This window comes from Choloepus didactylus, chromosome 22 (assembly GCF_015220235.1).
Source record: "Choloepus didactylus isolate mChoDid1 chromosome 22, mChoDid1.pri, whole genome shotgun sequence".
In the NCBI taxonomy this organism is placed as follows: Eukaryota; Metazoa; Chordata; class Mammalia; order Pilosa; family Megalonychidae; genus Choloepus; species Choloepus didactylus.
Genome location: NC_051328.1, coordinates 1,398,882 through 1,424,301, shown reverse-complemented (window position 1 = coordinate 1,424,301; position 25,420 = coordinate 1,398,882).

Genomic DNA, 25,420 nt, shown 5'->3' with positions numbered 1-25,420 from the left:
GAAATGGTGGTGTGACAGGATGTTAAAGGTGGTGGATTGGGGTATCGGGGGAGGGGGGTTGGGGTATGATGGAGTTCTATGTATGGGGTTTGTACTGTTTTTGCAACTGTTCCTGTAAGATTGAATTTATTTCAAAATAAAGTCTATTAAATTAAAAAAAAATTACCCATGATAGCTTATCTGTTCTTACTGGGTTATCATTCTCCTTTCATTAATTGCTCTCTGTCACTAGTTCCCCTACATTCTACATCATAAACCATTTATTTTAGGAGTGTGTTGTTTAACCTCCAGTTGTTTTCTAAGTCTTTGATGGTTATTGACTTCTAATTGTATTCCATTGTGGTCAGAGAATTGCTTTGAATAATTTCAATTTTTTAAAAAAATTTATTGAGGCTTGTTTTATGTCCCAGCATATGGTCTATTCTGGAGAAAGTTCCATGATCACTAGAGAAGAATGTGTATCCTGGTGATTTGGGATGTAATGTTCTATATATATCTGTTGAATCAAATTCATTTATCAGATTGTTCAGGTTTTCAATTTCCTTATTGGTCTTCTGTCTGGAGAGAGTGATGTGTTGAAGTCTCCCACAATTATTGTGGAAACACCAATTGCTTCCTTTAGTTTTGCCAGTGCTTGTCTCATGTATTTTGTGGCACCATGATTGGGTGCATAAATGTTTATGATTGTTATTTCTTCTTGTTGAATTGCCCCTTTTATTAGTATCTAGTGGCCTTCTTTGTCTCTCATAACATCCTTGCATTTAAAGTCTATTTTATCTGAGATTAATATTGCTGCTCCTGCTTTCTTTTGGCTGTAGCTTGCATGAAATAGTTTTTCCATCCTTCCACTTTCAATTTCTTTTTGTCTCTGTGTCTAAGATGAGTCTCTTGTATGCAACATATTAATGGTTTGTATTTTTTAATCTATTCTGCCAATCTGTATCTTTTAATTGGGGAGTTTAATCCATTTACATTCAACATTATTACTGTGAAGACATTTCTTGAATCAGCCATCCTATCCTTTGGTTTATGTTTGTCAGATATATTTTTTCCCTCTCTCTCTTATTGTCCTTTAATGAACTAATATTGAATCTCTTTAGTACTGAAACTTTCTCCATATCTCTCTCTCCTTCATTTGTTTCTCTGTTGGTAGGGCTCCCTTTAGTATCTCCAGTAGGGCAGGTCCTCTATTAGCAAAATCTCTCAGCATTCATTTGTCTGTGAAAAATTGAAGCTCTCCCTCAAATTTAAAGGAGAGCTTCGCTGGATGAAGTATTCTTGGTGGGAAATTTTTCTTTCTCAGAATTTTAAATACATCATGCCACTGCCTTCTTGCCTCCATGGTGGCCACTGAGTAGTCACTACTTAGTCTTAAGCTGTTTCCTTTGTATGTGGTGAATTGCTTTTCTCTTGCTGCTTTCAGAACTTGCTCCTTCTCTTCCGTATTTGACAGTGTGATCAGAATATGTCTTGGAGTGGGTTTATTTGGATTTATTCTATTCGGAGTTCACTGGGAATTTCTGCTTTGTGTATTTATATTGTGTAGAAGGTTTGGAAGGTTTTCCCCAGCAATTTCTTTGAATACTCTTTCTAGACCTTTACCTTTCTCTTCCCCATCTGGGACACCAATGAGTCTTAAATTTGGACAGTTTATTTTATCTATCATATCCCTGAGGTCCATTTTGTTTTGTTTTTTTTTTATTTTTCCCCCATTATTTTGTTCTTTCATTTTCTGTTCTGTAGCCCTTGAGGTCACTGATTTGTTGTTCAGCTTCCTCTAGTCTTGTACTATGAGTATCCAGAATCTTTTTAATTTGGTCAACAATTTCTTTTATTTCCATAAGATCATCTATTTTTTTATTTACTCTTGCAATTTCTTCTTTATTCTCTTCTAGGATCTTCTTCATGAACTTTAGATCCTGTGCCATGCTCTTCTTCATGTCCTTTATATCCTGTGCCATGCTATCATTGTTTGTCTTTGGTTCTTTAATCGCTCCAAGTACCATGTCTCCTCTGATATTTGATTTGGGTGTTTGGGTTTGGGTTCTCCATATCATCTGGTTTTATAATATGCTTTAAAATTTTCTGTTGTTTTTGGCCTCTTGGCATAGCTTTGCTTGATATGGTTCTTTTATGATATGTAGGTATTATTCAAATACTAATTTCTAATTTGCCAGATCTACAGCTTGGTGGAGTACAGTTTCTCTAACCAGCAGATGGTGTCCTTGAGTCATCTATTCCCCTCAAGTCAGTTCTCCCCAACTTTGTCTTTGTGTTGTGTGGGGGTCTGATTCTTGTGGAGTCCAATTGGTGCACCAAATTTGGGTGTGTTGTTGGTGCTGTCCACCCTGAAAGTGGGGCATGTGTCTGAGCAATTAGGGAGGGAGGGCAGCTTTAATAATCAAACCTCCCAGGTGTTCTTGGAGATTTAAGGCTGTTGCAAGAGTTTAAACCTTCATTTCAGTCTTGCCACAGATCGTCTCTGCCACTGACCCACAAGTCCTTGGTATTGGCATATGGTCCCTGGGATTCCTGAGTGTGTCCCTCTTCCAAACTGTGCCCTTCTAGGGCCTCTGCTGAGGGAAGGTTGTGCTACATCACAAGTGTGCACCATCCCTTGAAGGAAGTTCTGGGCCACCGGGCTGTGTAGGTGAGTTCCCAGCCTGCTGTAAGTTTGGTTTCATGGGGTGTGTTAATTTCCCCCTTGTCACACAGGTCCACTTTCCCAGCTCTGGGACAATTAGCTGTGGGTGCACAAAAGGCTACTGTTCATGACCGATATTGTGGCCTGTGCATGTATTGCTGGAAACACTTTCTGTTGCACTGGGTTTTTTGGCGCAGCTCTGGGCTGTGGCTCTGGCACTGGGCAGGAGCATTCCCAGCCTGCTGGGAAGATGGCTGCAAGGGGTGTTGTTATTTTCCCCATGTGGCTCACCTCTGCCTTCCTTGCTCTGAGATGATTAGCAGTGAGTGTGTGAAAGGCTAGCTTCCTTGCCAGATATTGAGGCATTCGCACAGCCCCCCCTTGCCATGCTTCACTGTGTGGTTCTCACTTGCTGTATCCACAGCTGCTTTTGGGTTTTTTAAAAAAGAACTAGTCCACCTCCAAATGCCAACCCACAGTTTCCCCACAGCACAGCATGGCTGCCAGATATTCAGTAGGCTTACTCACTCATTTCAGAACACAGACTCCCGGTTTCACCAAGTGCACAGTCCCTGTGGATTTAGCAGACATTGTCCAGCTGGTGCATCACTGGAACTGGTGTCCTGGGTCACTTTCTGGCTTTTATCTAGTATTTTTCATGGAGGTGTTTTTTTGCCCTGTCTCTCCTAGCTGCCATCTTAGGTTCTCCCCACCCCTTCATTTTTGAAAGGTAATTTTGATGGATATAGTATCGTTTGTTGACATTTAAGGACTTAAATATGCCATCCCTCTGTCTTCTGGCCTCCATGGTTTCTGATGAGAAATCCACTGTCAGTCTTGTTGAATCCCTTGTATGTGACAAGTTTCTTCTCTCATGCTGCTTTCAAAATCCTTTGTCTTTGGATTTTAACAATTTTGCTATAATGTGCTTGGAGTTTGTTTAGCTTTCTGGATATGCATATTCATGTCTTTCATTAGATTTCGGGTCTTCAGCCATTATTTCTTCAAATACTCTTTGTACCTCTTTCTCTCTTTGTCTTGTCCTTCTGGGATGCCTGAGATGCTTATATTGGTACATGTGTTGGTGTCCCACACATCCATAGGCTCTGTTCATTTTCTTCCTTGTTCTTTCTCTCTACTCCTCACACTGGATAATTCAATTATCTTGTCTACAAGTTCACTGATCCTTTCTTCTGCCTGTTGGAAGCTGCTATTGAATCCATGCAATGAGATTTTCATTTCAATTACTGTAGTTTGCAGCAGCAAAATTTCTCTTTGGTTTACTTTTATAATTTCCATCTCTTTATTTTCTTCAGACAACGTTTTCCTAATTTCCTTTAGTTCTTTTTATATGCATTCCTTTAGCTCATTGAACTTGTTTAAGGCAGTTGATTTAAAGTCTATTCTATTGTATTAGCTTCCTCAGGAATGGTTGCTGGAAAATTCTCTTTTTTTTCTGTTAATGGGCCATGCTTTCCTGTTTCTTGGTGGATTTTGTAATTTTTTTGTTGGGAACTGGACAGTTTGAATATTTTCTTATTAGGAATCCAGAAACTTTAGTTCTGCCAGTTCTGTAATATTGCTAGCTTTTATTTTTCTTTTCATTGCTATCGTTGAGAGTTGGAGGAGAAAATTTGTGACTTTTCTAAACTATTTTTGCACCCAAATGGGGAAAGAAAAGAGAAAAGAGGGGAAAAAATTGCTATTGCATCTTTAAGACTCCCCTGCCACTTTTGCTTGAGGGGGTTGAGTAATGGTTGCTCTCAGAACTGGCACCCAGTGATCTGAAAATGCTGATCAAAAGTAGTGCTCAATGATCAGACCAATCCCACCCTGTCCCCTCCATGGATTTTTGGAGCACTAGTCCTTATAGCTCACCCTGGCACCAGCAAGCTGCATCAGGAGCTCAGTTTGCAGTTCCCACTGCTGCCTGCTATACAGATGGGGGATGGAGGATGATAGTAACTGCAAAGAGGGTGAAATTCAGCAGCATTTCAGCAATTTACCAGCCTATTTTCCAATTCTTCCCTGGATGCTGCCTAGTATTCCACTAGACTCCAGTTTCAAAAAAGTTCATCTAGACAGTTCCTGCCAGTTTAGTAGTTGTTTTAGTGAAAGGATTTGTTCCTGGGACTTCCTACTCTTCCATCTTCCTAAAGTCCTCTCTGTTTGTGATGTTTTCTTTTATTTAAGTTTTAACATAGTTAAATCTGCTCTTTTGGATCTTGTGCCTTATTGCAGATGCCTATCATACAATTATAAAATGTTTTATGTTGCCTTCAAGTACTTTCATAATCTTGTTTAAATTTAGATTTCTAATCCATTTGTAGTTTTCTTGTGCATATATGATGTAAAGCTATTTTTCTTTAAATGGTTAGCAAATTTTCTCAATACCATTTATTGAATAGTTCATTCTAATCTTGGAATGCCACTATTATCAAAGTAAATCTTCCTGAGTGCCCACTTTGACTTATTGTTTTAAATCCTCCTGGCTAACAATCTTCAGCTAAATGTATATTCTGCTACAATGAAAAGTACAGTTGATTTTTAAAATATAAATCTTTATCCTGCAATCTTGCTAGGCTCACTAGTAGCTTTTTTCTTGTAGCATCCTTAAGATTTTCTGGTAGACAATCATGTTGTTTGGGAATAAAGGCATTTTACTTTTTCCTTTCACATTTGTATGCCTTTTTAGTTCTTTTTCTTGCTTTATTTTACTGGCTAGGGCCTCCAATACAATGTTGAATAAAAGAAAGTCAGAATGGAATCTGCCTTTTTCCCAGTCATAGCTTTCAAGCTTTCACCATTACTTATGATGTTAGCTGTAGGTTTTGTGTAAAGTCCCTTTTATCAGTTTGAAGAAATTCCCTACTTTGCTGAGAGTTTTTATCATTAATAGATGTTGGATTTTGTCAAAACATTTTTCTATATCTACTAAGATGACCTTTTTAAAGTCTGTAATATGGTGAATAATATTGCTTAGTTTTTGAATGTTAAAGCAAATTTGCTTTCCTGGCATGATCCTCATTTGGTTATGATCCATTATCCTTTTTTATACATTGTTGATTTAACTTGCAAATTTTATTAGGGATCTTGGTTCATTGTTGATATTTGTTGGTACTTTTAGTTTTTCTTAACATCTTTCTTTGATTTGTGATCCAAGCTAACGCTGGCTTATAAAATGATTTAGGAAGCATTCCCTCTACTGTTTTCTGAAAGATTTTGTTAAATAGCTATTATTTCTTCCTTAAATGGTTGATAGAATACACCAATGAAGCTACCTGGACTTGGAGTTTTCTTTGTGTGAGGGTGCTAAACTGAAGATTTAATTTCTTTAATATACATACAATTATTCACTTCTATTCTATTTTTTTCAAAAAAACTTTTATTACAGAAGTTGTAAGTGTACAGAAAAATCATGCATAAAAACAGTTTTCCCATATACAACCCTGTTATTAACATCTTGCCTTAATGTGATACATTTGTTACAAAAGATGAAAGAACATTTTAACAATTGTACAGTTAACAATATTACATGTTTTGCCTTAGGGTTCAGTATTGTACAGTCCTATGGATTTTTTTTAAATTTTATTCTAGTAACATAAGCAAACCCAAATTTCTCCCCTTTAATCACATTCAAATAGATATTTCAGTGCTGTTAATTACATTCACAATGTTGAGCTACCATCGTCACCCTCTGTTACCTAAACTTTTCCATCCTCCTAAATAGAAACTCTAAGCATTAGAGTTAATGTAAGCATTAACTCCCCATCTCCAACCCCTCACCCCTGCTCCTGGGAATATATATGCTACTTTCTAACTCTAAGAATTGGCTAATACTTATTAGTTTGTACGAATGAGATCATATAATAGTTTTCCTTTTGTGTCTGGCTTATTTCATGCAACATGATGTCTTCAAGCAAGGTTCATCCATCTTGTTGCATGTCTCATGAACTTCATTCCTTTTTACGGCCTAATAATATTGCATTGTGTATATATACTACATTTTGTTTATCCATTCATTGCTTGATGGGTACTTAGGTTGCTTTCATCTTTTGGCAATTGTGGATAATGCTGCCACAAACATTTATGAGCAAATATCTATTTGGGTCCCTGCTTTCAATTCTTTTGGGTATGTAACTAGAAGTGGGATTGCTGGGTCATATGGTAATCCCATACATAACTCTCTGAGGAATAGCTGAACTATTTTCTACTGCAGCTGCACTATTTCACCTTCTCAACAAAAATGAATGAGTGTTCAGATTTCTCCACTTCCTAACATTTGTATTTTTTGTTTTTTGATTTTTTTTGAATAGTAGCCATTCTAGTGGATGTGAAATGGTATCACATTGTAGTTTTGATTTGTATTTCCTTAATGGCTAATGGTGCTGAACATGTTTTCATGTGCTTTTGGTCATTTGTATATCTTCTTTATATAAAAGTCTTTTGTGCTTTTTTAAAATTAGGTTATTTGCCTTTTTTGTTGTTCAGTTGTAGGATTTCTTTATATATTCTACACATTAAACCATTAGCAGATAAGTAGTTTCCAAAATTCTTTTCTTGTATGGGTTGTCATTTTTACTTTCATAATGAAGTCCTCTGTATAAATTCAATTTTATTGAGATATATTCACATACTGTACAATCATCCATAGTGTACAATTGTTCACAGTATGATTATAAAGTTGTGCATTCATCACAATTTTTGAACACTTTCATTACCACACACAAAAAAGAATAACAACACAAATTAAAGTAAAAAGAATACCCAAAACTTCCCATACTCCCGTGCTGATTTGGATGTATCATGTCCCCCCAAATGACATGTTCTTTGATGCAATCTTGTGGGGACAGATGTTTTAGTGTTGATTAGGTTGGAATCCTTTGAGTGTTTCCATGAAGATGTGACTCAATCATCTGCAAGTGAAATGTTTGATTGGATTATTTCCATGGAGATATGGACCCCACCATTCAGGGTGGGACTTGATTTAATTACTGGAGCCCTATAAAAAGCTCAGAAATGGACCTCAGAGCAGCTAAGAGTGACATTTTGGAGAGCAGCTAGCAATGGCATTTTGCAGCTGTAGCAATGAGAGACACTTTGAAGATGGCCATTGAAAGTAGACCTTTGCTACTCCAGAGTTTGCCTGGGAGAAACTAAGGGAATACATCCAGATACCAGAGAGAAACATCCTGGAAGAAAGCCATTTTGAAATGCAACCTGGGAGCAAGCAGACACCAGCCACGTGCCTTCCCAGCTAACAGAGATTTTCTGGATGCCAATGGCCTTTCTCCAGTGAAGGTACCCTATTGTTGATGCCTTACCTTGGACACTTTATGGCCATAAGACTGTAACTTTGCAACCAGATAAACCCCCTTTATAAAAGCCAACCTATTTCTGGTATTTTGCATAATGGCAGCATTAGTAAACTGGAGAACCCCTCGTCTCTCCCTATTATTCACTTTTTGTCCTCATTTTTCTATTCATCTTTCCATATACTGTGTAAAAGGAGTGGGAGCCACAAAGTTTTCACAATCACATGATCACACAGAATAAGCTATATAGTTACACAATTGTCTTCAAGAATCAAGACTACTGGGTTTCAGTTCAAAAGCTTCAGGTATTTCCTTCTAGCTATTCCAATACACTAAAAACTAAAATGGGATATCTGTATAATGCATAAGAAAAACCTTCATAATCACCTCTCAACTATATTTGAGATCTCTTAGCCACTGAAACTTTTTTTCCTTTCTCTTCCTCCTTTTGGTCCAAGAAGTCTTTCTCAATCCCATGATGCCAAGGCCAAGCTCATCCCCACAAGTTATATCGCATGTTGCCAGGGAGATTTACACCCCTAGGAGTCATGTCCAATTTAGAGGGGAGGGCAGTAAGTTTACCTGCAGAGTTGGCTTAGAGAGAGAGGCCACATCTGAGCAACAAAAGAGGTTCTCTGGGGGTAACTCTTAGGTACAATTTTAAGTAGGCTTAGCTTCTCCTTTGCAGCAAAAAATTTCGTAAAGGCAAGCCCAAAGAGCGAAGTCCCAGATTTCTAAATTGGTAGCCCCCAATGCTTATGAGAATAACATTATTTACCCTGGTGAGGAAACTTAATATTTCCACATTTTCCCCCATTTCCTCAAGGGGGCTTTGCAAATACATCTTTATTCTCTGCCACATTACTCTGAGATGTATTGGGACTTCACACTAACCTATACATACCAACCAGATTTCACTCCCTATTCAACATTCCATGTAATTATGTTTGAATAAACTGACCATACAAGTTAAATTATATGGTTTGTTACAGAAAATGTATATTTTGCCCCTAATAAACATCTCTTCCTTTGGTCTCAAACAGAAGTTGAAGTTTTACAAACACTGTCAATATTGTCCTTTACCCTTTAGTCTAATTTACCTTAGTCCTAACCAAGTCCATTTCATTCATATCTCTAATTGAAATCTGATCTCTTTTTCCAGACTCCTTAACATTTGCTGTATGGGGTAATGCTGACATTCATAGCTGCCAGACTCTGGCTCTGAATCTCAGGTGTCACACATACACCCCAAGTTCCAGGGCCTGACCAGATTATACACAAAGAACTCAGCATCTCAGAATTTAGAAATAACCATTACAATTCATAAATAGATGTAACTGCTGTAAGAGCTTACAATCTCAGAACCTTTACAATAAGCCTTCCCCTGATAACCTATGCTCTCAGATTCAATTCTCAGAGCTTGCACATTACAGTTAGTCCATATTAGTGAGGCATTGTAATGTTTGTTTGTTTTTCATTTCTGGTTTATTTCACTCAACATACTGTCCTCCATGTCCATTCACCTCACAATTTCACTCCTTGTAGCAGCTCAGTATTCCATTGTATATATACACCACAGGTCACCATTCTGCTCATCAGCAAGTGTACCCTTAGGCCACCTCTATCCACTGCAAATAGTGGATACTGACACCATAACCCCTACTGTGCAAATGTCCATTCATGTCCCTCTTTTTAGTTCTTCCAAGTATATACTTGTGCCAGTTTGAATGTATTATGCCACCCCCCCAAATGCCATTATCTTTGAAGCAATCTTGTGGGGGAAGATGTATTAGTGTTGATTATATTGGAATCCTTTGATTGAGTGTTTCCATGGAGATGTGATTCAATCAACTGTGAGTGAAAGGCTTGATTGGATAATTTCCATGGGGGTGTTACCCCACCCATTCAGGGTGAGTGTTTATTGGATCACTGGAGTCATTTAAAGGAATTCACAGAGCAGCTAAGAGTGACATTTTGGAGAGCAATTGAGAGTGACTTTTTGAAGAGGAGCTGCAGCTAAGAGAGGTCAAAACATCCCAAGAGCTATATTTTGGAGAATGCGATTTTGAAATGCAACCTGGGAGCAAGTGGATGCCAGCCACGTGCCTTCTGAGCTAACAGAGGTTTTCTGGATGCCAAAGGCCATCCTTCTGTGAAGGTACCCAATTGTTGGTGCTTTACCTTGGACAATTTATGGCCTTCAGACTGTAACTTTGTAACCAAATAAACCCCCTTTAAAAAGCCAATCCATTTCTGGTATTTTGCTTAATGGCAGCATTAGCAAACTGTAACCATACCCAATAACTAAGTTGCAGGACCATAAGGTAACCCCATGCTTAGCTTCCTCTGGAACCACCAGATTGCCCTCCAGATTGGCTGCACCTTTCTACTTCCCCACTGTTCTGGTTGGCTAATGCTGCCATTATGTAAAATACCAGAAATGGATTGGTTTTTATAAAGGGGGTTTATTTGATTACAAAGCTGCCAACTGAATGCCATGAAAATGTCCAAATTAAGGCATCAACATAAGTATACCTTCACTGAAGGAAGGCCAATGGCATCCAGAAAACCTCTGTTACCTGGGAAGGCATGTGGCTGGCATCTACTGATCCTAGGTTGTGTTCCAGTTCCTCTATCAGCTCCTGGGTATTTTTCAAAAAGTCACTCTTGGGGCATTTTGTCCTCTCTTAGCTTCTCTGGAGCAAACTCTGGGCTAGCATAAGTCTTCTTTCAGTGGCCATCTCCAAAATACCTCTCCCAGTTGCTCTCCAAAATGTTACTCACAGCTGCACTGAGGTCCTTCTGTTTGTGAGTTCTCTTATAGGACTCCAGTGATTAAATCAAGACTCACCCTGAATGGGCGAGGTCCATATCTCCATGGAAATAATTTAATCAAATATTTTACCCACAGTTGATTGAGTTATGTCTCCATGGAAACACTCAATCCAAAGATTGCAACCTAATCAACACTGATATATCTGCCCCCACAAGATTGCATTAAAGAATATGGCATTTTGGGGAACATAATACACCCAAACTGGCACACCCACCAGTGGTCATTAGGTACATCCCTTTCTCCACCTTTTCTCCAGCACTTGTATCCCTCTTTATTCTTTAGATGGTTTTATTCACACACTGTACATTCCACCCTAAGTAAAAAATCAATGGTTTCCTGTATAATCACATAGTTATACCCTCACCAACACTATCTATATAAGGACATTTCTATTTCTTCCACATAGAAAGAGGAAGAGGCAAAAAAAGGAAAAAGAAGAAAGTAAAAGAAAAAGAATAACAACTAAAAACTAGAAAAAAGAAAATTAAAATAAAATACAGTGGGAGGCTAAGATAGTGGCATAGAGAGGAGTGGAAGACTGTTAGTCCCCCTGGAACAAGTCATAAATGACCAAAAAACTACTAAATAACCTAGAATAACTGCAGGGAGATAAACATGACTGTCCACTCATCATCCACCAACCTGAATTGGGAGGAATGCCTGAGATCACAGCAAAAAATCTGTAAGTAAAACTGTGGACCCGCGCTGAGAGCCAAGAGCCCCTCCATCATGGAAGCCTCGCAGTGCTAGAGAGCAGCACTCTCTCAGCCCAGCTCCAACTGGGGTTTTAACATTAACTGCTCAATACAGACAGTGAATCCTCAACAAGCAGACAGAGGCTTTTGGTGACAACTGACCTTGGGAGAGTCGGGAGACATATCTGTCTCAGGACAGAGAGCCCAGAGGATCAGGTGCTATCTCTGGCTGATGGGTGAACCTGGGAAATTTTCTGTTCCTTTCTCTCTCTGTGGAGAAAACCTCAGCTGTTTTCAGCCCACAGTGCTTTGCAGTAAAGACAGTCTCAGCCATTTTAAAATCAAAACACTCTGATCAGCAGAGTCAGAGAAACAAAAAACTTATTGATATGCAGATCACCTCTCTGGAGGGGGCATAGCTTCCCAAGAGGAAAGGGGGTGCCCAGCTCTACTGCCCACCTTTCCAGAACCAGACCCCAAAGCCTGGGGGAGGAGAGCCACAGGCCATACCCTCTTACACAGGTGGTGACAGGCTGACAGGTGCACCTGCCAGGCAGAAAAGCACAGGTGTATCAATCCTCTAAGAAAAACCATCAGGGAAACCAGATACTGACTATTTCCTCCTTCTGTTACCTGAGCCTATTCTCATCTGGGAAAAGCTGATTGGGGTGGCCTAGGAGGTCAGATGCCTAGACAACAGAAAACTACAACCTACACTAAGAAAAATGAACCTATGGCCCAGTCAAAGGAACAAATGTACACTTCAACTGAGATACAGGAATTTAAACAACTAATGCTAAATCAATTCAAAAAGTTTAGAGAATATTTCACAAAAGAGAAGAGGCTGTAAAGAAAACACTGGACATACATAAGGCAGAAATTGAAAGTTCAAAAAAACAACTAGTAGAATCTATGGAAATGAAAGGCACAACACAAGAGATGAAAGACACAGTGGAAACATACAACAGCAGATCTCAAGAGGCAGAAGAAAACACTCAAGAACTGGAGAACAAAACACCTGAAAGCCTACACGCAAAGGAGCAGATGGAGAAAAGAATGAGAAAATATGAGCATCATCTCTGGGAACTTAAAGATGAAACAAAGTACAAGAATGTACATATCATTGGTGTCCCAGAAGGAGAAGAGAAGGGAAAAGGGGCAGAGGCAATACTAGAGGAAATAATCAATGAAAATTTCCCATCTTTTATGAAAGACATAAAATTACAGATCCAAGAAGTGCAGCATGCTCCAAACAGAATAGATCTGAATTGGCCTATGCCAAGACACTTAATAATCAGATTATCAAATGTCAAAGACAAAGAGGTAATCCTGAAAGCAGCAAGAGAAAAGCAATCCATCACATACAAAGGAAGCTTAATAAGACTATGTGCAGATCTCTCAGCAGAAACCATGGAGCAAGAAGTAAGTGGTGTGATATATTTAAGATACTGAAAGAGGAAAACCACCAACCAAGAATCCTATAGCCAGCAAAGTTGTCCTTCAAATATGAGGGAGAGCTCAAAATATTTTCTGACAAATAGACAATGAGAGACTTTGTGAACAAGACACCTGCCCTACAGGAAATACTAAAGGGAGCACTACAGAGTGATAGAAGACAGGAGTACATGATTTGGAACACAATTTTGGGAGATGGTAGCACAGCAATGTAAGTACACTGTACAAAGATAACTATGAATATGGTTGAGAGAGGAAGGTTGGGAGCATGTGAGGCATCAGAAGAAAGGAGGAAACATAAAGACTGGGACTGTGTAACTTGGTGAAATATAGAGTGTTCAAACAATTGTGATAAAATGTACAAATATATTCTTTTATGAGGGAGAACAAGCAAACATCAAACTTGCAAGGTGTTAAAAATGGGAAGGCATTGGGGGAAGGATGCAATCAATGTAAACTAGAGACTATAACTAACAGAATCATTCTATTATGCTTCCTTTAATGTAACATAGGTGATATACCAAGGTAAATGCAGATAAGAGGGGGGGATAGGGGAGGCATGTTAGACATGTGACATTGGTGTTGTTGTCTGACTCTACTCTAGTTTGATTTAAGGTTACTTTTCCTTTTGCTACTTCCTAGCTGTCATTTTTTTCCTCTTTCTTTTGCCTCTCTACCTTCTTTGACTCTCCTTCCTGACTTGTGGAAGAAATGTAGATGCCCTTATATAGATAGTGGTGAAGGTGGTGAGCACATAAATATGTGACCATACAGAGACCATTGATTGTTTACTTAGGATGGAATGTATGGCTTGTGAACAAAACCGTCTTAAAAAAAATGGGTTGATGACAAAACCTCAAGGGCAATATACTGAGTGAAATAAGCCAGGCACATAAGGACAAATATTGCAGGGTCTCACTGATAAGAATGAATTATAATATGTAAACTCATAGACATGAAATATAAGGTACCAAGATATAGGATGAGGCTTAAGAATGGGGAGTTGTTGCTTAGCATGAGCAGAATGTTCAACTAGGATGAACTTAAATGTTTGGAAATAAACAGAGGTGTCAGTAGCAAGATGTGAGAATAACTAACAGTGCTGAATGGTGTATGAATGAGGTGGAAAGGGGACGCTCAGAGTCATACATGTCACCAGAAGGAAAGTTGGAGGTCAAAAGATAGGAATGTATAAAACTGAATCCTATGGTGGGCAATGTCCATGATTAACTGTACAAATATTAAAAAACTCTTCCATGAACCAGAACAAATGTATGACAATACAACTAGAAGTTGATAATAGAGGGGCATATAGGGAAGAAATATATACCTATTGCAAACTATATACTACAGTTAGTAGTATTTCAACATTCTTTCATAAACAGTAACAAATGTACTCTACCAACACTATGAGTCAACAATTGAGGGGGATTGGTTAGGAATATGGGAGGATTTGAGTTTCTTTTTCTTTTTTGTTCTTTTTTTTTTCTCTTTACATCTTTCACTTTATTTCTTGTCTGGAGTAATGAAAAAGTTCTAAAAATTGAACAAAAATTAAGTGCGGTGATGGATGCACAGCTGTATGAGGGTACCAGGGGCAACTGATTATACACTTTGGATCTTTGGATAATTGTATGGTATCTGAACAATCCCAATAAAAATTCAAAAAAAAAATAAAATATAGTGAAAAGGTCAGACAACACCACCAATGCCAAGAATCCCATACCCCACCCTTATGTCCCCCTCTTATAGACATTTAGCTTTGGTATATTTCCTTTGTTACAATTAAAGGAGGCATATTACTTATGCTTCCTATACTCTTAACTATAGACTCTAGTTTGCATTGATTGTATTTTTCTCCAAGACCACCCCATTTTAAACACCTTGCAATGCTGACATTCATTTGTTCTCCCTCATATAAAAACATATTTGTACATTTAATCAAACTCATTGACCACTCTAGGTTTCTCTAAGTTATACAGTTCCAGTCTTTATGTTCTATCTTTCCTTCTGGTGTCCTACAGGCCACTAACCCTCCTCTTTCAACCATACTCACAGTCATATTTGTTCAGTGTACTTACATTATTGTGCTACCATCACCCAATATTGTGCTCCAAACCTCTCTCTCCTGTTTTCTCCTATCTGCCTGTAGTGCTCCCTTTAGTATTTCCTGTAGAGCATGTGTCTTGTTCACAAAATTTCTTGATGTCTGTTTGAGAATATTTTAAACTCTCCCTCATTTTTAAATGACAGTTTTGCCAGATACAGAATTCTTGGTTGGCAGTTTTTTTCCTTCAGTATCTTAAATATATCACACCACTGCCTTCTCACCTCCATGGTTTCTACTGAGAAATCTGCACATAGTCTTACCAAGCTTCCCTTGTATGTGATGGTTCACTTTTCTTTTGCTGCTTTTAGAATTCTTTGTCTTTGACATATCATAATATGATTATTAAGTATCTTGGAGTAGGTCTACTCAGATCTATTCTGTTTGGGGTATGCTGTGCTTCTTGGATCTGTAGTTTTATGTCTTTCATAAGAGATGGGAAATTTTCAGTGATTATTTCCTCCTTTCTTGTTTCTGCCCCTTTTCCCTTCTCTTCTCCTTCTGGGACAGCTATGACATGTATATTCACGTGTTTCATGTTGGCATTCAATTCCCTGAGATGCTGTTCCTGTTATTCCATTCTTTTCTCTATCCATTCTTTTGTGTGTAGGATTTCAGATATCCTGTCCTCCAGTTCATGAATATTTTCTTCTGCCTCTTCAAATCTTCTGTTATGTGTCTCTATTGTGTTTTGCATCTTTTGTATTGTGACTTTCATTCCCAGAAATTGTGCCAATTGTTTTTTCAAACTTCCAAGTTCTTCCTTATGTTCACTCAATGTCTTCTTTGTATCCTTCATCTCTTTTGCCATATCTTCCCTCAACTCATTGATTTGATTTTTGGATTGATTTAGGAGGTTTGTTTGATTAATAATTAGTTGTTTCAATTCCTGTATCTCAGTTGATGTGTTGGTTTGTTCCTTTGACTGGGCCATATCTTCATTTTCCCTAATGTGATTCATAATTTTTTGTTGTCTAGGCATCTGGTTTCCTTGATTGCCCCAATCAGATTTTCCCAGACCAGACAGGCCCTGGTCTCAGGAGGAATTTGTAATCAGTATCAAGTTTCCCTGAGGAGCAGGTTGTCAGACTTTCCTGTGAGGCATCTAGACTCAGTGCTTTTCCTATCCTGTCTAGCAGGTGGCACTTGTCATCCCACAGCTTCCCACTTGTGTAAAGAGGTTTGGTCCTTTTATTTCTCAGTGGGCCCTCTCCTGGCCAGGGTGTCAGAAGCCAAGCTTGTTTATTCTGGTTCCCACCCCCTGCCAGGTCCTGGTGTCTGAATTCTTTGAGGGAGGGCTGCCACTTGAGCTGTGCCCCACCCCTCTTTTCTTAAGGAAGACACACCCTTTAGGATTTATTTTGTACACTTGAATTCCTCCATTTTCTCTCTTTAGCTGTTAACTCCACCCTTGCCTTGGTCAGCACTGACAACTGAAAATGCATGAGGCTTTCTCTAATGAGCTGCTTAGAATGAGAGAAAAAAAGGAAAAAGAGCAAAAGCCCCTTATCAGAGCCAGTCCCCAGTACCCCAGTCTCACCAGTCAGCTGGTGTTGGTACCTGGTTCTCTGTGCCCCTTTCTTGGGACACAGCCATTTTCCAGTATTCTGAGCTCAGCCATTTCCAAAACCTCTGTTTTTATTTATTTATGTATTTTCTTCTGCCAGCCCTACCTCCTCTCTATTGGGAGGAACCTCAGATTCCTTTCCTGTTTGCTCCAGGTCAATCTGTGCTTGTAGCTTGTATTCAGTACTCTAAATTTGTTAATTAAAACTGCAGTTGGAGCTTGGTTGAGTTACTTTCCCTCACTCCAGGTAACTGGCTTCTTTTTTCCAGAGAGAATGTTTCAGCTCAGCCTGCCATGCTGGTGGGGAAGGGGAACCAGCTCTGCAGTTTGTGGAGCTTTACTTACAGTTCTGTTCTGTGATCTCAGCCATCCCACCCATTCCAGGCTGATATACAATGTATATTCAGTCACAGATGTCCCCTAACAGTTGTTCCAGACCACATATTAGTTGTTCCTGGCTATTTACTAGTTGCTCTAGAGGACTAACTAAATTCCACACCTCTTTATGCTGCCATCTTGCCCCCCTCCTTAGGTATCTTTTCATGATAAAGTCCTTTGCACAAAAATTTTTACACTTTGATGAGGTCCTATTTATCAATTTGTTCTTTTGTTGCTTGTACTTTGAGTATACAGTCTAAAAAACCATTGCCTTACACGAAGTCCTAAAGATACTTCCCTATGTTTTCTTCTAGGACTTTTAAAATTTTGGTTCTTATATTTAGGTCTTTGATCCATTTTGAGTTCATTTTTGTATATGGTGTGAGGTAAGGGTTCACCTTCATTCTTTTGCGTATGGACATCCAGTTCTCCCAGCACTATTGTTGAAGAGACTATTCTTACCCAGTTAAGCAGACTTGACACCCTTGTCAAAAATCAGTTGGCCATAATGTGAGGGTTGATTTCTGAACTGTCAAGTTGATTCCATTGTTCTATGTGTCTGTTCTTGTGACAGTACCATGCTCTGTTGATTACTGTGGCTTCGTAATAAGTTTAAGGTCAGGAAGTGAGTCCCCCAACTTTTCTTTTTCAAGGTAGCTTTGGCTATTTTGGGTCCCTTACCCTTTCATATAAACCTAATGACTGATTTTTCCATTTTCAATTACAAAGTTGTTGCAATTTTGATTAGGATTGCATTGAATCTGTAAATCCCTTTGGCTAGAATTAACATCTTAATATTTAGTCTTCCAATCCATGAACATGAAATGTCCTTCCATTTATTTAGGCCCTCTATGATTTCTTTAAATAATTCTTTTAGTTTTCTGTGTACAAGTCCTTTATGTCCTTAGTTACATTAAATTCTGGATATGTGATTCTTTTCATTGCCATTATAAATTGATTTTCCCCCTTGATTTCTTCTTCAGATTGTTCATTCCAGTGTATAGAGATACTACTGATTTTGGGGTGTTGGTCTTGTTACAAATTATATATTTTTGGATTGTATATCCAAAACCATAGATTTATCATTATTTATTATGCATTTGCATTTTAACACCTGTAGGAAGTAAGAAGTGGGGTTACATACCAAAAGACACAATGCAGTCGTACTGGATTTATAATTTTTCAAATTTAACTGAGGTCTGTAGGTCTGTAGTTCTTCATGCTGTTTTGAATCATTGTCTAATGTCATTTCCTTTCAATCTGAAAAACCCCCTCTAGCACTGCTTGTAGGGCAGATGTAATGGTAATGAATTCCCTCAGCTTTGTTTATCTGGGAATGTCTTAACCTCTCCCTCAGTTTTGAAAGAAAGTCTTGCTGGATGTAAATTTTTTAATTGGAAATTTTATTCTTTCAGCACTTGAAGTATTTCAACCCACTGCATCTTTACCTCCATGATTTCTGATGAGAAATCAGCACTTAATCTAATTGGGACACTTTTGTAAATAACACATTGCTTTTTACCTTGTACATTCAGAACACTCTCCTTCTCCTTTGCATTTGACAGTTTGGCCACCATATGTCTGGTTGTATTTCTCTTCAAATTTTTCTTGATTAATATTCTTCTCAGATGTGCATATTCACATCTTTTGCCAAGTTTGGGCAGTTTTCTGCCATTATTTATTTGAATATTCCTTCTTTTCTTTCTCTTCTTCTTCTCCCTCTGGGACTCCCATATGTGTGTGTTGGGACACTCAATGGTGTGCCACAGGTGTCTCTGGATGTTTCCCATTTTTCTAATTATTTTTCTTTCTGCTCCTCAGCCTAACTCATTTGAAATGTCTCGCCTTCAACTTCACTGATTCTTTCTCCTTTCATCTCTAGTCTGCTGTTCAAACCCTCCTGGGAATATTTCATTTCAGTTATTGTAGTCTTCAACTTAAGCAGTTCTTCTTGTTTCCTTTTAAAAAATTTCTCTTTATTGAAATTATATTGTTCATCCATTGTTTTCCTGATATCCTTTAATGCTTTCTCTGTATTTTCCATCACCTCTTTGGGCACTCTGAAGATCATGAAAAAAAAAAATCTTTGTCCTCTGTGTCCGCAGTCTGTTCTGCTTTGTTGATGTTTTCTGTATTTTTAACCAGTTCCTTTGGATAGGCCATCATTTCCTGTTTCTTTGTTAGTCTTGTCATCTTTGTTGCACACTGTCCATTTTAATATTTTAAAATATTTATTAGTTAATAGTTCCTGAGCTGTTTCTTGAGTTTGTATCCCATAAGTGATACTACAGATTTTCTTGTGTGCCAGGAGCTAACAAAAACCAAACAACATAATGCAAAAAAAGTAGCTTTTATGGTCTTTGCAAATTGGCTTTGTGTTGGCTGGTGCTCTCCTTTAGAGTTCAGCTCTCCTATCAAGAAATTCAGCCCATGGTGAATGCAAATCCTGGGTCCTTCCTGTCTTTTCTTGGCCTCTGTGTTGTCCTTGGCTTGTGCTTGATGGTGGCCTCAGTATTTCATCTGTTTACAGGAATTTGAATGTGCTCTCCTCTTCCCAGAAGCTTCCTACAGCATTCAAAGCAGCTAAGCTTTTGCCCTAAACTGCCATACTCAGTTTTTTCTTATACTGCTTTCACTGTCTGAAGCTGCTTTTTCCAGGAGGGCAAATTCTTGGAGGGAGAGCACACTTGAGAGGAGTTTCCAAAGTCAGTCTTTTCCAGTGGGAACAAGGCCTAAGACCCACAAAGGGAGAGCCCACTGGTTCCAAACTGTCTGGGGAGGGGATTAAGTATGGGCCAGGAAGAGTGCCAGGAAATTCTCCTATGGCTCCTTGAAGTGGAGTTTTCTTGATTTGGCACTTGCCCAGTAAATGCAGCCCTTTAATTATTTTCCATCATTTTGAGGATGTGTATTCTCTTTAAGCCTCTGCTGCTTTTATCCAGGGTGGGTAGAACAATGGCCACCCTCAGAACTTGGTCCCCAGCAATCTGAAGTAGCTCATCAAAAACAATGATCAGCAATGGGGAACTAGATCTCTATATCCCTCCCTACCACCAGCAAGCTGCACCAGGGGCTGGGTTTCGACACCGCCCTGCTGCAAATTGTGCAACTGATGGATGGGTGATGGTTGCTGCTGAATGGGAAGTGCAATTCACTACATTTACCAAGATAACACTGGCCTCTTCCTTCTGCTCTTCCTTCATTGCTGCAGTGTTTTTCTAAATTCTGAGTTTCAAAGTAGTTGGTTCAGGCTGTTCCTGCCTATTTAAGGGTTGTTCTGGTGGAGGGACGATTCCTGGAGCATCCTACTCCACCATCTTCTCACAATCCTAACTATTTCTTCTTGAGAGCATTTTGGTAGTGTGTATCTTTTGAGGAATTTGTCCATTTCATATAAGTTGTCAAATTGATTGGCATAAAGATTTTCATAATCCCATATTATCCCTTTAAATTCTGTTGGATCTGTAGTATTGCTCTCACTTTCATTCATTACTTTAGTAATTTGCATCTTTTTTCTTGATCTGCCTGGCTTGAGATTTAGTAATTTTATTGTCCTTTCAAAAAAACAGCTTTTGGTTTCTTTCCTATTATTTCTATTGTTTATCCATTTTGACTTTCATCTCTTTCTGCTTTTCTCTGTATTATTTCCTTAATTCTCCTTACTTTGGATTTAATGTGCCCTTTTTCCAGATCTTTGAAGTGGATGCTCAAATTACTTATTTAAGATTTTTGTTCTCTTCTGATGCAAGAATGTAAAACTATGTATTTCTCCCTAAGCACTGCATTATCCGCAGCCCACAAATATATTCAGTTTCATTTAGTTCAAAATACTTTTTAATTTCCCTTTTGTTTTTTAATCTGACCTATAGATTATTTTTGTGTGTTATTTAATTTCCAAATATTTGGTGTTTTTCCAGATATCTTCTGTTATTGATTTCTAGTCTGTTTCTGTTATAACTTGGTAGACTTCAATCCTCTTAAATTTATTAAGACACGTTGTTTGTTCTGGAGCAGAGTTTTTCTTTGTAAATGTGTATTCTCAAAAGAATGTGTATTCTGCTATCATTGGGAGGAATGTACTATAAAGATGCCACTTAAGTAAATTAGGTTTGATATTTTTGTTTAAATATTTAATGTCTTTATTGATTTTTTTTTTACTTGCTCTCTGAATTGCAGAGAGAGGAATGTTTATAACTGTAATTGGGGATTTATCTATTTTTCCTTTATGTTCTGTCAGTTTTTCCTTCATATAGTTTGAAGTTCTCTTATTAGGGCCATACATACTTAGGATTGTTATATTCTCTCCATGAATTGTCCCCTTTATCAGTATGAAATGACTCTATCACTGGTAATATCCCTTGTTCTATAGTCTACTTTGTCTAATATTAAAATAGCCATGCCACTTTTCCTTTCATTTGTGTTTGCATGGAATATCTTTTTCATTATTTTATTATTTTCCCCTTTATTAAAATTTTTTTTTATCCAACCTGACAGTCTCTGCCTTTTGGAACATTTAGACCATTTCTATTCATTTTAATTGAATTAGTTATATGTTTGGTTTTAAGTCTATATTGCTGTCTTTTCCCTATTTGTCCTATCTGCTCTTTTCCTCTTTTTTTCTTTTCTTGTGTTCTCTTATATTGAGTGGCTTTTTAAAAATTTTTTTGAGAAGAAAGAGAACTTTGGGAACACTTTACTCTCCCATGTAAGCAAAGGCCTTGACTAGGGGAACTTTCTGACTGTAGTGGGATGGGGTGGGGTTATGTAGGGAAGTAGCAAAAGAGAAGGCAGAGAGTTAATTTGAGATTAGAGAACTTCCTATAGAGGACTCCCAGTACCAGGAAAAAGACTTCGAGCACAGGGCAAAGACATGTTAAAAGTATTATAAGAAACTTGTAATAGTGAGAAAAATGATTTGGAGGGGAGAGAATTAGGAGGCATCACTATGGGGTAGGGAGGAGTCAAAAAGGAGCCCAGCTGGAGAATGTGATATTAACAAGAGCATAATATTTGTCCCTGCACTGTTGAAACTGCTGTTAATCCCATACAGGATACTTTTCATTTGAGATATTGTATTTTTTTTAATCTCTAGGTTTTTGTTTTCCATTGTCTTTATTCTTCATGTGATCGTATTTTCTTCTACCTTCTTGAACATAAGGAGCATATTTATAAAGTTATTTCAGCGTCCTTATTTGCTAGCTTTGTCCTCTCTGTCATTTCTGGGTTTGTTCTATTGATTGAGTTTTCTCCTGGTTATGGGTCATATTTTTCCATTTCCGTGTTCTCTGATCATTTATGATTGGATGCTGGACATTGGGAACTATAAGTTTTTGCTTGAATTTGTTTTATTAAATAGCATTGGCTTTTGTTCTGGAATGCAGTTATTTGGAATCAGTTGGAGCTTTTCAGTGCTTGTTTTTAAGCTTTGTTTGGGCATATTCAGAGCAGTCTTTAGTATAGAGCCTTTTTTTTAGCTTTTTTTTTTTTTTTTTTTAAACGATTCTAGCCAATGCCCCATTTGATTTATGGTCTTTTCTCTCCAGTGGGTAGGAGTGTAATTTGTTCCTCTTATTTATCTATGGTGGCTTTTTCCACAGCCTCAGGTAGTTTCTTCTCATGAATGTACAGACCAGTAAGTAACTGTCACCCCAGAGGACCTGCTGCAGATCTGTGGGGCACTCTCTTTATTTCCCTCCTCTCCAGGACTCTGTTTTGCAAATTCTAGCTGCCTTGACGTTTCCAAACCTGGATCTATGTCTCCTTAACTTAGAGAATCCACTGATCTCTTTTTGGGGACCCTGTCCTGAACCAAGGCCTATAAACTGCCTCCAGCCGGTCAGCTAGTATAACTGTAGAATTCACTATTTTTGTTTTCCTTTTTTCAGGAATCACAGTCCTACGTTGCCCATTGTCTAATGTCTGGAACACCATTGTCTCATATATTTTGTTGATTTTTCTAGTTATCTAAGGCAGGAGGTAAATATGATTCTTGTTATTCCATCTTGACTAAAAGCAGAAGTCTGAATCCTACAGATTGGAACCATTTTAAAAAGGGAAGGGGACTCTATATCAGCAGCCAATTGGTAACCAGGTCAAATTTCCAAGAAATCATCTAGCCCATTTCTATTGAAGTCTTTAATAATAAAACGGTTACAAAAACATTTGAGAATATTTAAATAAAGGGGAGTGTGGGTGGGATGACCTTATAGGACATTAGCTCTTCTAGCTGAACAAATTCACATCCCAACATCTCAGTCAACCCTAATTTGGTTTGCTTACATCCAAAATTAAGAGTTTTCTGCACTCAGGCCTATTGTGTGGGCAAGGTTAAGGCTGGCTGGTCAGCAGATAAGACCCCACCCTAACTGCAAAGCATGTGTGAGCTGACCGCATGTGTGTCCTTCTAGAGTTCAGCTTTTACTATTTTCAGGCAAGTGGGCTGACAACTTTCTCTCTGAACTATTGGAGATAATATTGATGTGGTGCTCTTTAAAGGCCATTTTGAATAAAATTGGGCCAATTTAGCAAGCAATTAAAAACATTCATCACTTGTGGGCTTGGGTGTGAATGAAGCGAGTCTGCATCTTCAATTGATCTAAGCCATTTGTAAAGACCAAGCTCATGGGGGCATTACTGCAGCCCCTTTAGATTCCCTTTCCATGCCAATGTTATAAGACGACACAGGACTAGAGTTTTAGACAATGTTTCTCTAGCATTTGACTGCATATTAGAATCACCTGGTACACTTAAAAAAATGCATATGCTTAGGTTCCTCCTCCCACTCCACTCCTCTCCAAGATTTTGACTGGTCTGGAGTCAGTCCATAAATCACATTTAGAAGCACCCGAGGAGATTCTGATATGCTGCTAGGACCAACCACTGGTATGCGGAGGGTGTGCAGCAGGATATAGTACCTTCATAGAGTTCCGATGTGTTCTGCAATAAGTGATGGGGGTCTGATTAACCTTCAGGCCTAGAAACATCTGCTAATCCTCCCTCTAACTTCTCTGCAGCTGCTACATTACTGCCTGGTGGCCGTGTTTGCAGAAAGCCCAGAACTCGGAATATCTGGAATTTTGTGAAATTGCTTTTTCCTGGCCTCGACCATTTATTAGCCATGTGACCTTGAACAAGTGAATAATTCACCTGACTGTTCTCTCATTTGAGCAGTGATAATAATGCAGCTTTGCTTACGTGCTTTGAGTTAGTTTCAGAAGATGCCCTTATTGTTTTAATCTCTTAACTAAATATTTCTGTGATAATGTCTGCGTATTCCCCAGTGACATGTCTGGAGACTGTGCTCTATATAAGGCATTCTGCTGGGCATCGTGGGAAAGGGAAAGAAAAGAAAAGTCTTATACTCTCTCACATTAAGCGTCAAATGATCCGTCAAGGTACATGGAAGAGGAGAAAACACTGAAGTCTGGGTGGTAGGGTGACCAGCTCATCCCAGGGGCCCAGGACTTTCCTGGTTTAAGCAATGAAAGTACCACGTCCAGAGACACCCCTCCCTCCTAGGCAATACCCATGCTATGGTGTCAAGGAACGCTGGGCAGGGATTGGAGTGTGCCTGAAGGTAGGGTGCAGAGGAGCTAGTTTTAGTTGATGGTAAAAATAGAAGCCCATTACCCAACAATTCTACTCCTAGCTTTATACTCATGAGAAATGAGTTCAGTGCAGCATTATTCATGAAAGCCCCAAACTGCAAGCAGCCCAAATGTCCACCAACAGGAGAATGGATATGAAATTGTGGTATATTTATAGAATTAACTTTTACTCTCAACAACATGGGTGAATTTCTCAGACATAATGTTGAGCGAAAGAAGCCAGATGTTGAAAAAAAGATCTATGATTTTTTTTAAAGGAAGCTAAAAAAAGAAAAGAAAAAAAAAAAAAAACAGACAAACATAATCTACAGTGAGAGAAGAAAGAATAATTGGTTACCTTTTGGGGGGAGTTATTGATCAGGAGAGAACTCTGGTGTCCTGGGGGCTTCTGGTTCTGTATCTTGATCTGGGTGGTAGTTAAATAGGTGTGTATGTATATATAAATCCATTGAGCTGTGCACTTGAGTTGTGCAGTTTACTGCATGTATTGTTATTCCTCAAAAAACGTTTGTAAAACTGCCGTTTCTGGAGCACTACCTATTCGTTCTGCACTATGTTAAGCATTTTGAATCCTCACAAGAATTCTGTGAGGTGTAGGTATTGGCTTCCTTTATAAATGAGGCCCAGAAAAGGTAGGGGAATTTCTCTTGACCACTGTGCAATTGTTTCTGATAGAGTGTGTCAAGGAATAGCAGTTCTGCAGATGTTATCTGCAAAAAGTGTTTTATGGTGACAGAAGTTTGGGAAACCCTGAGTGTAAAAGAGTTAAATGTACCTTGTTATCATGTAGGCCATTTTTTGAGACTTGCCTTTTCT